Below are 13,573 nucleotides of genomic sequence, written 5' to 3' on the forward strand. Positions count from 1 at the left end.
AGGGAAAATATAGACATACTTAGATAAAATAAATGAAATTGTTTCAAATGTATTTTATAATCTGGATGCCATTTCCCTGAACTTCAGTCTATTTGATACTAAAATTTTTAAGCCTGTATTTATTCTGTTGATACTTATGATATGTTTACTTTGATTTTGTAAGAAAAGTATATTAGATCATTAAACACTCTAACTCAGATATCAGAGAAAACCATATAAGATATTCTTTATCATTGACTTGCCTGAAACCATTCATATATACTCATGAACAGTGCCTCCTTTCGAAGGACAAGAAGAAAGGAGAATGAAAATTGGATATATTTTTGCGATTCAAGCAGTTATATTAATGTGAAGAAAGTTGACTGTAGGAAGATGTGATAGCTATAAAGAAGCTAATACAATAACTGCTGAGATCTTTATATTATGATGAGTATCTGTAAGACTTTAGTCTATGATAATAAGAAATTGAAGATGTGTTTGTAAAAAATATTTCTTCCATCTTGATTGGCTGGTAATGTGAAGTGCAGTCACTGCTTCCATACACAATCTGTCTGTTCTCTAATTATGATCTACTTACCCCTTCTAGATTTCCCTATGACAATTCTAAGCAATAAGCAATTCTAATGTTCTTTCTCGTAGGATGTAAACTTGTACCTGAGTTATTCTTTACTCCAAACCTTCTATTGATATCATAAGCTCTGAATCAGCAGCAATCAGTTAACAAACCCACAAGTGAGAACCTGGGCAATGTTACTCGGAATGCTCCATTCTGGGGATTTTTAAAAAGTCACTCATTCATTCATTCATTCATTCATTCATTCATTCATTGTGGTTTGACCCTAGGATCCCTTAAGGGCTTATTTTAGAGCATGGGAAACCACCCTAGTTGCAATTAGGACTGAGGGAAACGTTTCGGTAGGGTAGTATTCGATCTCCATCAACACAGTCAGATGAAGGGATTGAACTGTGAACGAAATGATGTTACAGTTACAGTCAGCTGTTGCCCTGCTCCTCAAAGACCCCCGGGGACACGCAGACCCATGCCCATCCCAGTCCCTGCGAATCCGCAGACTGACAGCCGAGGGGACGCCATGAATGCCTGCCTGCCCATCTCCTGCTTACTCACTTGTGGCTTCTAAGGAACATTGCAGTTGAGGTTTTGTAAAATCCAAACATTTATTTTTGTAATGGAAAGTGACTCCAAAGCCCTTCCTTGGGCGCTGTGAGAAAAGCCATCCTCTGCTCTTCACAGAATACCCCAAAGGCAGACTAGTGAGCTGAGCTCAAGCCCGAGGTCGGGTTTATAGATAATGTGGGATTGAAGGCTGTGTTTCCAGCAGGAAATCGTGGATGGAAGAGTGATGACAGAGAGGCCATGACCCCCCGCCTCCATGACCCAATTGGTAGGGCCAGATCATTTCTATGGCCTACTTTGGGAATATTTTTTTTCTCATCTGGTCTCTATTTGCCAAGGTCCCTCCACAGTACAGAGCAGAGGGGACTCCCCCCCCCACCCCTGAAGACCAATGTGCTGCCTCTACAAACCATACCCGTGCGTCCCAGCAGCTTGGCGCTGTGTCTCCATGCTGTCTTCAAGAGCCAGCTGATCCTTCTTGGTGGGTGCTGTTCTTGTTGATGGAAAGAACATGCCTAGGATTCCAAGTTCTCAGGAGGGGAAGGGCCACCTGTGTACCCGTTCTCCTGATATCTCGCAAGGCTAATAAACCTTAAACCTCGCTGTGGTCCTCCACCCTGATTCCAGGGGACAGTCCCACGGTCTCTAAAAGGCGAGCAAGACCCCCCCCCCGTTCCCATTTCTTTAAAACAAAGGAGACTTGAGATCAGGAGAGCGCCCCGTTCCCTGCTTTATTCCTGAAATCACTGCTCCTATCTCAAACGTATCCAATCTGACATATGAAACACATGGAAACGTAGTTACAGGTCAAATTCTGGCTTTTTTTTCCCTCGTTGCACATCATCAACATGTGAGATAGACCTGGATTCAGTCTCTAGTACCAAATACAGAAAGAGAGAGGAAAGACACAGAGAGAGAATAAAAAGAGAGGAAAAAAGAGGGAAGGTGAAAGGAAAAGGGGAAAGGGAGAGAGAGAGGGAGGGAGGGAAAGAGGAAAAAAGATAGGAAGAAAGGAAGGAAGGAAAGGACATGGACAAAATAATCTCACCCCAAACAACAAAAACACCTTTTTAAAGCCAAATCAAGAAACGTGTGGTTTTTAATAAATAAAGTCTATGTTTCGCTTAGCATAATGGAAAGACAATCAATGCATATTTACTGAGTATTCTCATTTCTGGAATGTAAAAATCTGAGATCAGCGTGCCAGTAGATTTGTTTTCTGTATGGTCCCCCTTCCCAATTTTCAGGTGATCTCAAAGGTGATTTCCTCCCATGGTGAACAGAGCAGTCTGTTATATTTTCTTCTTCATGTAATAGCACAAACCCATACACGGCTCCATTTTTCTAGTCACCTCTAAACTTACTTGTCTTTCCAAGGCAATGTTCGAACAACATACATTGAAAGTAAGATCTCAATATGAATTTTAGAGTGGACATAATTCTGTTCATATTACTCTCCAAAATTAAAATATATTTTTGAAATGTCTGTCTGAAGATGCTAATATTAACTGTAAAACTTTTACTTTGTGAAAGTATGATTAAACAATGGATTGAGTCAATGATATTGAATACTGAATGTGATTTTACAATATCCATATTCTCTAGAGAAGCTGGGAGGAGAGGATGTGACATTTTAGATGAAATACATTCTTCTGTTAAAAACGTATCAATATTCATAACATGGTCTCTGGCAAAATAAATAACTTGATCCCAGCTCTACCTGAGCATTTTTGTAAAAGAAAGGTTTGAGAGACATCTAAAAGGTGACTCATTCTTTGACATCATGATGTCTATGATATTTGACATGTTAAATTACATAAAACTAGAAGCAAGTTCATCATGACATTTATAAGTAATGACATTTTCATAAGACAAAATAAATTTCGTATTGTTTGCTTTCTCAGATTTTATAAACTTTAACAGAGCCTTTTGTATCAAAATAAAACTGTGTAATGTTGAAATGTGGCTTTCAATGTTAAAGACTTTAGTGTTCTCAAGCTTGTAAAGTAGTTTTTTAAAAAATGTTGTATATTTTATATATGAGATAATACACAACACTTATGTACAAATGGAAGAGGCCACGAAATAATATCTTCAGAATTTTAATGTATGCAGAATAGCTGTTATTAATTATAAATTTCATTCAAATATATGTATCTACCATTAACTGATCAAATTTTGTAATGCTATGTATCTTACTTTATTTAAAGAATGATTTTTTCAAAACCAAATAAAACTATAACTGACTGGTGAGCCAATTTATAAGAGATGAATGGAACTTAGTGTGTACATCTACATGCATTAATTGAATCACTTAAGAAACAACTGTTTTATTGATTCAGAGAATAAATGAAATAAAATGGTCAGTAAGTGTTCAGTAAGTGGATCAAAATAACAAAATCTAAAATAAATAGAATCAGAAGCAATTAAGAAAGAAGTGTACAGGTCTTACAAAGTATATGTCATAAGAAAAGAAAATGGATTTTTTAATAAGCCAGTCTATTTTTCTAACTTCCAAACATATAAAATGCACCTGCTTAAAAATGTTTTTAAAATATGGGTTCTAAAACCTGTGCAATGTTATTAAAACTCGAGTTTGTCTCAGTATGTTAGCACTACAGACTTCCATATACTATTTAAATGTCCATTTAGCAGTGTTAACATGGCCTCATAGGTTGCACACCTTTGGAATGAAGTGTGGTCAGAAAAATGTGACCGATTCTCTGTTCAAGATTTTTCTTCAAAATTCAAGCCTATTTTTCTATAGCTCTGATAATTATAAAATAAATCTGACTCAGTAAAATAATGGATACAATGAAACATGTATACAAGACAAATAACATAAATTTTAAAACCAAGTATTCGTATTTATTGTCTTTCCTTAACTAATTTACTCAGTTCTATTATTTTTAAATAGTTAAACAAAGAAAGTGCAATTTTACAAAACGGTTTGCAAATACAACGCATCATAATCAAAGTGAAATATTATCTTTTGTCAATAGCCTACATTGAGAAAATTGAGAGTGCATATTAGCTTGATGCTAGAGTCTCACTCCTCTAATTTTAGCAAACTGTGGAGGAAAAGATCTGAAAAATCACCTTGAATACTTTTCTATTTCTTATTAAATGAGCCTATCTCTTCTATCTTTACTATACCTTTAGGTTTTAAATTAACTTAAGATTTCTTGTTTCTTCTTTTTTTCTTTAGTTTAAGAAACTTAGTGTTCGTGTTAAAGTTGAATGTTCAAGGTCATAAGGCTCTTCTCTCATTGCTTATTGAGTTTGGAATTCAGTTATTGGTTATTAGTATTCTTATGTGGCAACTGGAAAACACATAATGTTACAAATATCATTAACAAACATCCTGTTTGGTTGAATAATTCATGATAATAGGAAGTGGGTTCCTGCCACTGCCTAATAGCAAATGCATAACTTACAAGACAAATCAGAATCTTACTTAACAAGTGTTTATGAATTCATATGAGGTTAAAAATGATCTTAAATTGGCATGTGTGAGTTTTGATTCTACAAAATATTCATTCTTATTTAACTAAATAAAGTTGATTAGTAGTATCCAAATGGACAAGAAAAGTGCCCTTCAATTTTTCACTAGAATTTGGCACCATAGCATTCGAATAGGACATCATGATCTTGGCATATGAGTTTAGAAAAGGTAATATCCCTTGGCATGCAGACCACAAGGCAGCCTTTGAGAATCTGAATTTTTATTAAGTGGACATGAATAGTGCTAATGTTCTCAAGTTGCTGATTTAGGGACAGAAGGGGTTTAGATCACAAGAGTGGTATTTTGAGACAAATTTGCCTTTATATTCTGTGGTCACAGACTTGGAACATGAATCATTTTCTAAGGAACATCTCAGCATAAGGGAAGTGTTTATTGCAAGATGGAAAACAAAAATTCTTCAAAGAATAGAAAGAAATCAAGCTGTGTATGAAATCAATTCACGGCTGTTAGGCATGTTTCATGGCTCTACACTTTCTACTGGTGTAGAAACATATATGTTGGATATACTTGCCAAATATTATGTTATGTTAATAACTCCATGGCAGTACAAGAAGAAGGGAATAGTAAAAATGTTATGGGGTCTGATGGGGAGAGGGGAAAAGCAAGAAGAATCAACCCATTGGCTTGTTGTGAGATGTTTCCTCACTGCTATTCTGAGGAATAAATTTGCAGCATCTGAGGGTCATGGTTTTGGATTCTGTCATTGCTACTCATTCTTGTTGCTCTGAAAGTCACAGCCTTATTTCTAAGGAAGATGAGAGCAGGCTCCAACCTTAATGTTAGAAATGGAAGCACATGGCAATATAAAAATGCAAGTTAAATATAGAAAATTACAAGCTGGGATAATTTTAATAGGTTATTCATATCAGTCCCTTTACTCGATGAAAATTTACTCAGAAGTTATAAACCATTTTTTTGTTTCTAACTCTTAGGCCAACTATGAAGCAAAAAGTTAAGTGTCCAACAGCTGCCATATTCAACGGGCAAATAGAGGTTGAACCAGAAGTCTTTTAAGATCCTACAAGTGAAAATGTTAGGATTTTTGTTTTCATATGATGAAGTGATAAGTTTCATTGTTAAAAACTGCATTTTAACCTGAAACTATTCCAGATTCTACATAGCCAACATATATGGATTAAACAGATGAGAGACATAATTTTGAAAAAGATAACTTCTTCTACATAGTTTTCTAGCAGGAGATATTCCACAAATGTTACAGACTTTCTGGGTGCTGGTGGTTCATGCTTATAATTCTAGCTATTCAGGAGACAGAAATCAGAGGATCAGCCTGGGCAAGAAAGTCGCTGAAACACTTAACCATCAGAAAACCAGAAGTGTCACTATGGCTCAATATAATAGAGTAATGGACTCAGAAAAGCCCAGGGACAGTGTGTAGGTTATGAGTTCAAGCATTATGATTGTCAATATATTAATAAGTAAATAAATAGAAAATTATAGACGTGGGATGAAATAAGGAAGAAATTCATAAATCTAGAAACATTTAAAAGTTTATCAATTTGTTCAAGACAATTGAACTGAACACATGGTTTATGTTTCATGTGTATTTTCTGTACTTTCATTTCTTGAGCACAGCAAATGTCTTTTGTCTATCCAGATTGGATACATTTTGCACAGGGCATGTATCATAAAACTGTTTGATTTTGCAATACTGGTATACTTGAAAGAATGTCAACATCAACGCTGTGCCCATTAGTTGTGTTCTGAGATAGAGTATTCAAATTTCCCAAGAAAATAGGTGTGAGAAACACTTGATATAAGAAATCTAAATTGAGTATGAGAAAACACAGGTGTTTCATCACAGCCTCAGCAAGAGGTTTATTAGGAGATGACCAAAGGCATGAACCCCTGTCTCATAACACCCCATTACTCCCCCACATTTTGCAAGAGTGCTTTCAGGTTTTCTGTATCCAATTCCTACTATTAAAATTCAATCGGGACCAGAAATATAGTTTCTTTGTGGGGATACCAACATGACACTTAACAGAATCTCTCCCCAATAGTGTTTCACAGAGATCCATGGATTTTTTTTAAATATTTAAACATGTAATGAATTTTTTGTACACACAGTATACAAGGGGTGATTCTTTGTAACATTTTCCCACACATGTATCTAATAAATATAAATATATCTCAATTAAATTCACCCCAGATAACATTACTCTTTCCTACCCTCCAGTTCTTAAAACAATCTTATTGTTCTTTCTATTAGAACGTGCTTTGTATTTTTCTTTTGCTTTCTTAAGTTACATTTAAGGAGTTGCATAAAACAGTTTTAAGCCAGCATCTCAAGCCAGTTTATAAGCACAATGTACCTTGGTCAATGTTACCTTTCACGGTTCTATTTTCTTAACGCTAAATGTTTTGAGCATATTCATCAACTACCTTCCTCATGAGCGCTAGACCCTCCATTTGTATACTCTCCCCTCATTCCAACAACCTTTAATCCATTTTGATATATTTCACAAGAACACTATTTCTGAACAAGATTTCCAAATATTTGTGCTTATGCTGAACTTCTGGGAGAAAAGCTCTGGAGCAGATCTATCAATTTTATGAAAAAAAAATGTGCCTCTTGAAAGGGCAGTAACAGATCCTGGAAAGAAATTTCTTTTTAATCAGGTCCTTGGGTTTTGCTTAGAGACGCCTGCCTTGGGCCCATCTGTGTTTTCCTATCTTGCAAGGGAGACGGATCACAACAAAAGCTATTCTGCTATTGACTCCCCAGTAGTTAACAATTAACTTGGCTCATGGCATGGTCTTCTTTTCCGGTGGATGTTGTGTTCAGCTTGTAAAATTCCCAGGACCACGCTCTGGTATTGACCACCAGTGGAGTAAACCTACCTTCATCCACAGGGAAACCTCAGCACACACTGGGTGTTGGCAGCTTCTGTAAACTTTCTTCTCTCTCATCAGTATTTAGTGTCATTGCAAATGCCATTCACTCGGGAAAGTAAGTTGAGTAATTGTAGTGAATTTATTAAATTTATAAGGTATTCTCTAAGTCATTGTGTCATCTGTTTTGATGGAAAAAGGTAGAAATTCAATGATGATATAATCACCGCCACAGTGCAAGAAATATGAAATTATTAATAATTAAATCTGTTGAAGAAAATGGTATTGGATAAAAACCTGTGGTCATAAATACACAATGGAACCTGGGGTAAGAAGAGGTCACACTATAGCTCATTAGACAAGGAAACTAAATTTACCCTTTCATGGGGCAACGAGCCAATTTTTGTTGTGTTACGTTGTGGAATACGTGATAGCCGTTCTGTGTAGTCCATTGTGTTCTGTGGTGTAGAAATGCAGGCATTACAAAAGATAATCACACAGTCCAAGTTCACTGTCTGTATCCTGTCTGCATATCCCCTCCAGTCCCTGTGTCATTCCCACTCTTCCAGAACTACTGATGGTTACCATTTCAAAGGCAGACATACATCTCTCAAATGGTTTTAATGCACATTTGTTTAAAGAGTAAACTTTTTTTATTCTGCACGATTGGACCTTCCAATGAAAATGCACCTGAAACACCAACAATAAATAACAAGGATGAGCCTAAAGTTGAAGACCAGGTTTGCTTCCTCATGTTGAAATTCAAACAGACTTCTTCATAAATAATGTTTTTTTATGTAGGTTGTGCCTACCAAAGGACCAGCTCTGACCAAAACAAACCAACGCACTTGTTAGCATTAAATTGTACAGCTCATGGCACATAAAAGTACATTGGATGTTCACTTTACACATGATTTCGTGAAGAAAACACTTCCTTCACCTTGAATAGGGTGAAGGTGTCCTGAAACATATTCCAAAAGAACAAAAGAAGTCAGGCTTACTTATCTCCACTAGGATCTGAATATTAATTATAAAAAGAAAGTCCTACCATCCGAGCTATGGCTCACAGCTGTAGCAACTACGATGCTGACAGCTGAGAATCAAGCTTCCACTCCATGTGGGTAATAAAAGTCCATGAGTCGCTGGCACTACAGATGTGAGCCAGCAAGGCCTGGGGCATGGCAAAACTCCATTCAAGTATCGTCTATCAGACAGAGAGGAAATAAGAACTGACAGTGCATTCCACAACCTTGAATTTGTATATTCTTACTAGATATCACTCAGAAATCATACTTGAACACCCTCTTTTTATATTTACAAATATATATTCCCAATAACGATGTGAAAGTTTGTTGATATCTATCATATTTATTATTCCATATTCATTTCTATTTTTATTGTCAGGATAATGTCTAGAGGGATTACACTTACATTCCTCAGGAGTAGCTGCATTGCTTCTAGCACATTGATACCCCTTCTCATGATAATCCCCGTTTTCCTCCCCCATCCCCTCCCAATCATCTTGTGTCCCTCTTCCTTTTCCAATTTCAAATAAACAAATAAAATATGGCCATACCACCCATGTTAAAGTTTCATTAAACACTTTTATGCATGAGAAAATTTCAGAGAATAAGTCACAGACCTTTATCAATAATTGTATGGCACCTTGTGAACATTTTTAGAACTGCTATAAGTAATTTAAAAAGGTGAATCAAATTACCTGTTATTGATTGATCAAACAAGGTATAATAACTTTTCTATTTTACTGACATTTTAGGGAAAATGAAGACTCAGTTACCAGGAGTAATTGTGAATCTATTTCCACAAAGAATGAAGTACCTGATTCCTTATGATTTTAGACATTTTGACAGAGATTAAAAATAAAATAATTTCCCCATCTCTTCATCCATCGATGCTGCTTCATCTCTTCATTGAGCAGCTTTGCTCCCTTGTAATCTGGGAAGGGAAAAGGGGTGATACAGAGCAAAAATGACCCCATCTTAGAAGCACACAGCCATGTTACCATCCAGATGGCCAGAGCCTTCCTAGATAAGTCACATGAAGGCATCCACTCCTTGACTAACCCCCTTGACTAACCCACCAAGAAGGAAGTTTCACAGATTGTTTTTGAAATGCAGTTTGATTTTCAAATGGGAATTGTGAGCCCATCAGAATGCGCCAACCATGCTGCTACGATCAAAACCTAAATGTCAACCAGGTATGTGTATGTTAAGTTGGAACTCTCCTACACTTGTTTTCCGGGCATTATAAAAGCTGTTGTAAAATGGAGCTCAGGGCCTCTTAGTGTCACCTGACAATGAGTGCTCAGAGGACCCAGCTTGAGCTTGCAATAAACGATTCTTCTGCTTTAGCATCGACTGCAGCCCTTGGTGGTCTTTTGTGGGGTCTGGAGAACCGGCACAACAATGAAAGAACCACCAATCCTTCTCCCACAGCTGCTTCCACTGAGAGTGGGTGGCTGTTCACGCCTGGCTGGAAGGAAAAAGTCATTCCCCTGTGTCTTTTAGGAGGTGACAGGGAAATTCAGTTGGCAAGAATTCCCCGGACAGTCTGCCATGAGTGCTAGAAGATGATCGTGACACAGTCGGGAAAGGTTTATGAGAAAACAATAGAATAGTTCTGATGGGTTTGCAAAGACAATTAGCTAATCAGGAACAATTCTAGCATTATTATCAACTATATTATTATGTGGGGGAAGTAATTTGGAAAATTACAACAGAAAACTTCATGCCATGGGAATTATGATCACAGAAGATGACTAAGAAGCTAAAGCTTTTTAATGCTTAATCAACAAAGACCTTTTTCTGATATACTTGCCCTTAGAAGGAATTTAAAAAAAGAAAGATGTCTTTGTGGGAAGGACAAAGCAACAAATAGAAAAATACTTTGTTTTTCAAATTGTACCAATGCAATTTCTTTTGCAAAAGTCATTTTCAGACCCATAAACACTCCCTGGCTCCAGCCTTCATTTCAAGACAATGCGGAGAACAGTTAGATGCTATTTACATTGATTTTTTTTTTAACCAAGACAGAATGAAACATCATTTAAGTTAACTGGTGTTCATTCTTCTATTTGCTTTGTAATATAAATTCTGTTATTTCTCCTAATACTATTTTGATTCATTTTCTATTACAATTGAACATATCATTGCACACAATTATGCATTTTAACATGATATTTCATGCTTGTCTCCAATGTTATTCCACATTACTCCTTGCTATCTCATACATATTTAAGGTAACTTTAAATTGCAATCTACTTACCTCTTTTGCCAAGTTTATACACTTTGTTTTTTTGTATTTTCTGTTAGGTTTTCATGCTGTATTTCTCAGGTTTTTATACTTGCTTCAGGGCCTGTTCCCTTTCTTAGTTCTTCTTAATTGTTTTTATGTGAGAATTTCATTACGATAAGCTCTGATCAGAATCATTATCAGAGCTTCTTATTTTTTTCTACATTTCCTATTAAAAATAGTATACAACTTGATGATTTCTTTGTTTTGAACCTGGGGAGGATTTTCCTTTGCCTTTTAGTTTACCTTTGCCTCATAGTAAAGTGACTAACTTCTGAAGAAAAATGAAGAATGTGCAAATGTTTTCTGACATGCTGGTTTAGCATATGTCTTATAAAATACAAGATTTGTTTGAGCTTTGATTGAGGACACTTATTTTACAGTCTTGTTACAAACAGGCTAATTCTGTGGAAAACTTCTACTCGTTATTCAAAGCTATCGAAGTGTAACTTCCAATGTAGCGCTGTGGGTAGCCTCTGTAACTCTGAGATGCATCGCATTTGCTCTCCCCATGGTGCTTGGAGGCTGCATTCTAGTCAGGCTTTCCTGAGAAGGTGGATCTTTCTGCCTGTTCCACTGTCCTTGACTTACAGACTTACATGGATGTGGGGTTCTGTAGCATTCTCATTCTCTTCATTGTATAATCCTGTCCCTGACAAAGCACTATTCATTTCCTCAAGACTCACATGGAAGTAATTAATGGAAAAAAGCAGTAATATCAAAATATATAACTGAAATTTTGAATAGCTCTTACTTTCAGTACCTGATCTAAGTGAAACTGAAAATTTACAAATTTACACACATATATATATATATGTATATAAAAATTCACATACAGATGACAGAGAAAAGACTATGTCTGTATTCTATTTTTCTGTAACAATGTCATATTCTATGTCCATGTAATTATGTGACCACAGACAACTGTAAGTCCAATCCATCTGTACTGACCATTTTCCTTTTGTCAAAATGCTTTCTTCAACTGTGAAGTTGTGCTGACAAATGAAAGGAATAAAAGATTATTCCTGAAAATTCCAAAAAACATCCAAATTATACAATGATTATGAAATATATATTAGCTATAGTTCTTTTATATTGAAAATAGATTTATTTCTTCACTTTAATATTTTTATAATGTTTTTCAATTACTTAACACTTCATTGTACATGCTTGTGAGAATCTCATCCCTCTGCTTGCTACCAAGTTAAAGCAACTTAGAGCTTTATGCTTCACTTGTTTTTAATCCTACTATCACTCAAGAAATTACTTATGTATTTCCTCAAAATGGCTAAAATTTAAATTACAAAACTTTATCAAAGTTTAATAAAATAATTGGAAAATAATTCATATATAATTAATCTATTGCATAAAGTCCAATTTTATGTAATGTAATTTTATGCAAATGTATAATTAATTGTAAGCCATCATGTGAGATAAGCTTCAATGTTTATTTCTGCAAATAAATTACTGGAAAGTTAGGCCATGCCCTCCTCAGCTATTTTCAATAAGACATTCTAAAAACTAAGTGGATGTGCGAAACTCAACTACCACCCAATTGCAATACTATATGTCATGTAACTAACAGAAACTCACTATTTCCCTTAGAATGTTTATGAGTCATTGCAATCATATGTAATTTATAACTGTAATGTAATCACCATTTTCATAGGATGAATAGAATGAATCAGTTTACTTGTAAGCAAGAAATTCACCTCTTGCTTTACACCTGTCTTTCCCATGCTTTTTCTGTGTATGTGGTAGTGAGGAATCGAACCTAGGGCTTTTCTCATGCTAGGAAAGCACTCTACCTCTAGGCCAAACTTCTGGCCCCCATCAGAACAATTCTTTAAAATATACATGACTGAACAGCAAAACAGTGACATCACTAGATCTTATTATTTGTCACCCATCTATATATTGTACCATTTAATTATTGTTTGTGAAACTAAAGCATAAATAAGTTTTCCAGCAAGACAAAACTGATTCTGTGCTACTGACAATGTAATTTTGAAGAGCCTGTGTTGACAGGAGCTCACAGTACCACAGAATAAGCAAGCACATCAGAGCATCTTGAGGACATTCTTCCTGCACACCACAGAGCCATCTTTGTAAAATAATACAACATTCACTAAAAATTTCCACAATCAAATTAAAAACAGTGCAATTGGATACACAGCAGATATGCTTCTAGTTGCTTATTAAAACCAAATGCAATGGGTGGAAGATAAATAATACTTTCTAAACTGCTTGTATATGATAGAACCCTTTCTAAATAAAGCTGTCTAGGTCATTTAGCATGTAGATAACAGGTGATAGACACCATCAACACAGGTAGAGCCAATGTTCTAGAAAAACATGGCTCAATCCTACCTACTACTTTTACTTGTTCTTCAACCTGGCACATTTAATTTATGACAGACTGATGCTGTTAAAACGTTCTTTCACCCTATTCTTATCCAAACACATTCTCAAACTGTGGATGAGTCTTGGGGTAAATAAAATATATAGAAATTAGTGTTGCATTCAAAATTAGTGTTATATTCAAAACCAAAGATAATATGGTTGTTTTGAAGATTTCATGATGTACCCAAAGTATAAGGAGGTATGCGTGAATAATCACCACCATCATTTTCATTTTCCTTCTCCTCCTGTTCTATCATCATCAACATTTCTATTTGTATCTTCAGATCACTTGCAGGGCTCCAAAAATGTTTTTGATATTCTACTTTCTTGCTTTGTTATTTTTT

This window comes from Megascapheus bottae, chromosome 19, assembly GCF_031878675.1.
Source record: "Megascapheus bottae isolate mThoBot1 chromosome 19, mThoBot2.hap1, whole genome shotgun sequence".
NCBI classification, from domain to species: domain Eukaryota; kingdom Metazoa; phylum Chordata; class Mammalia; order Rodentia; family Geomyidae; genus Megascapheus; species Megascapheus bottae.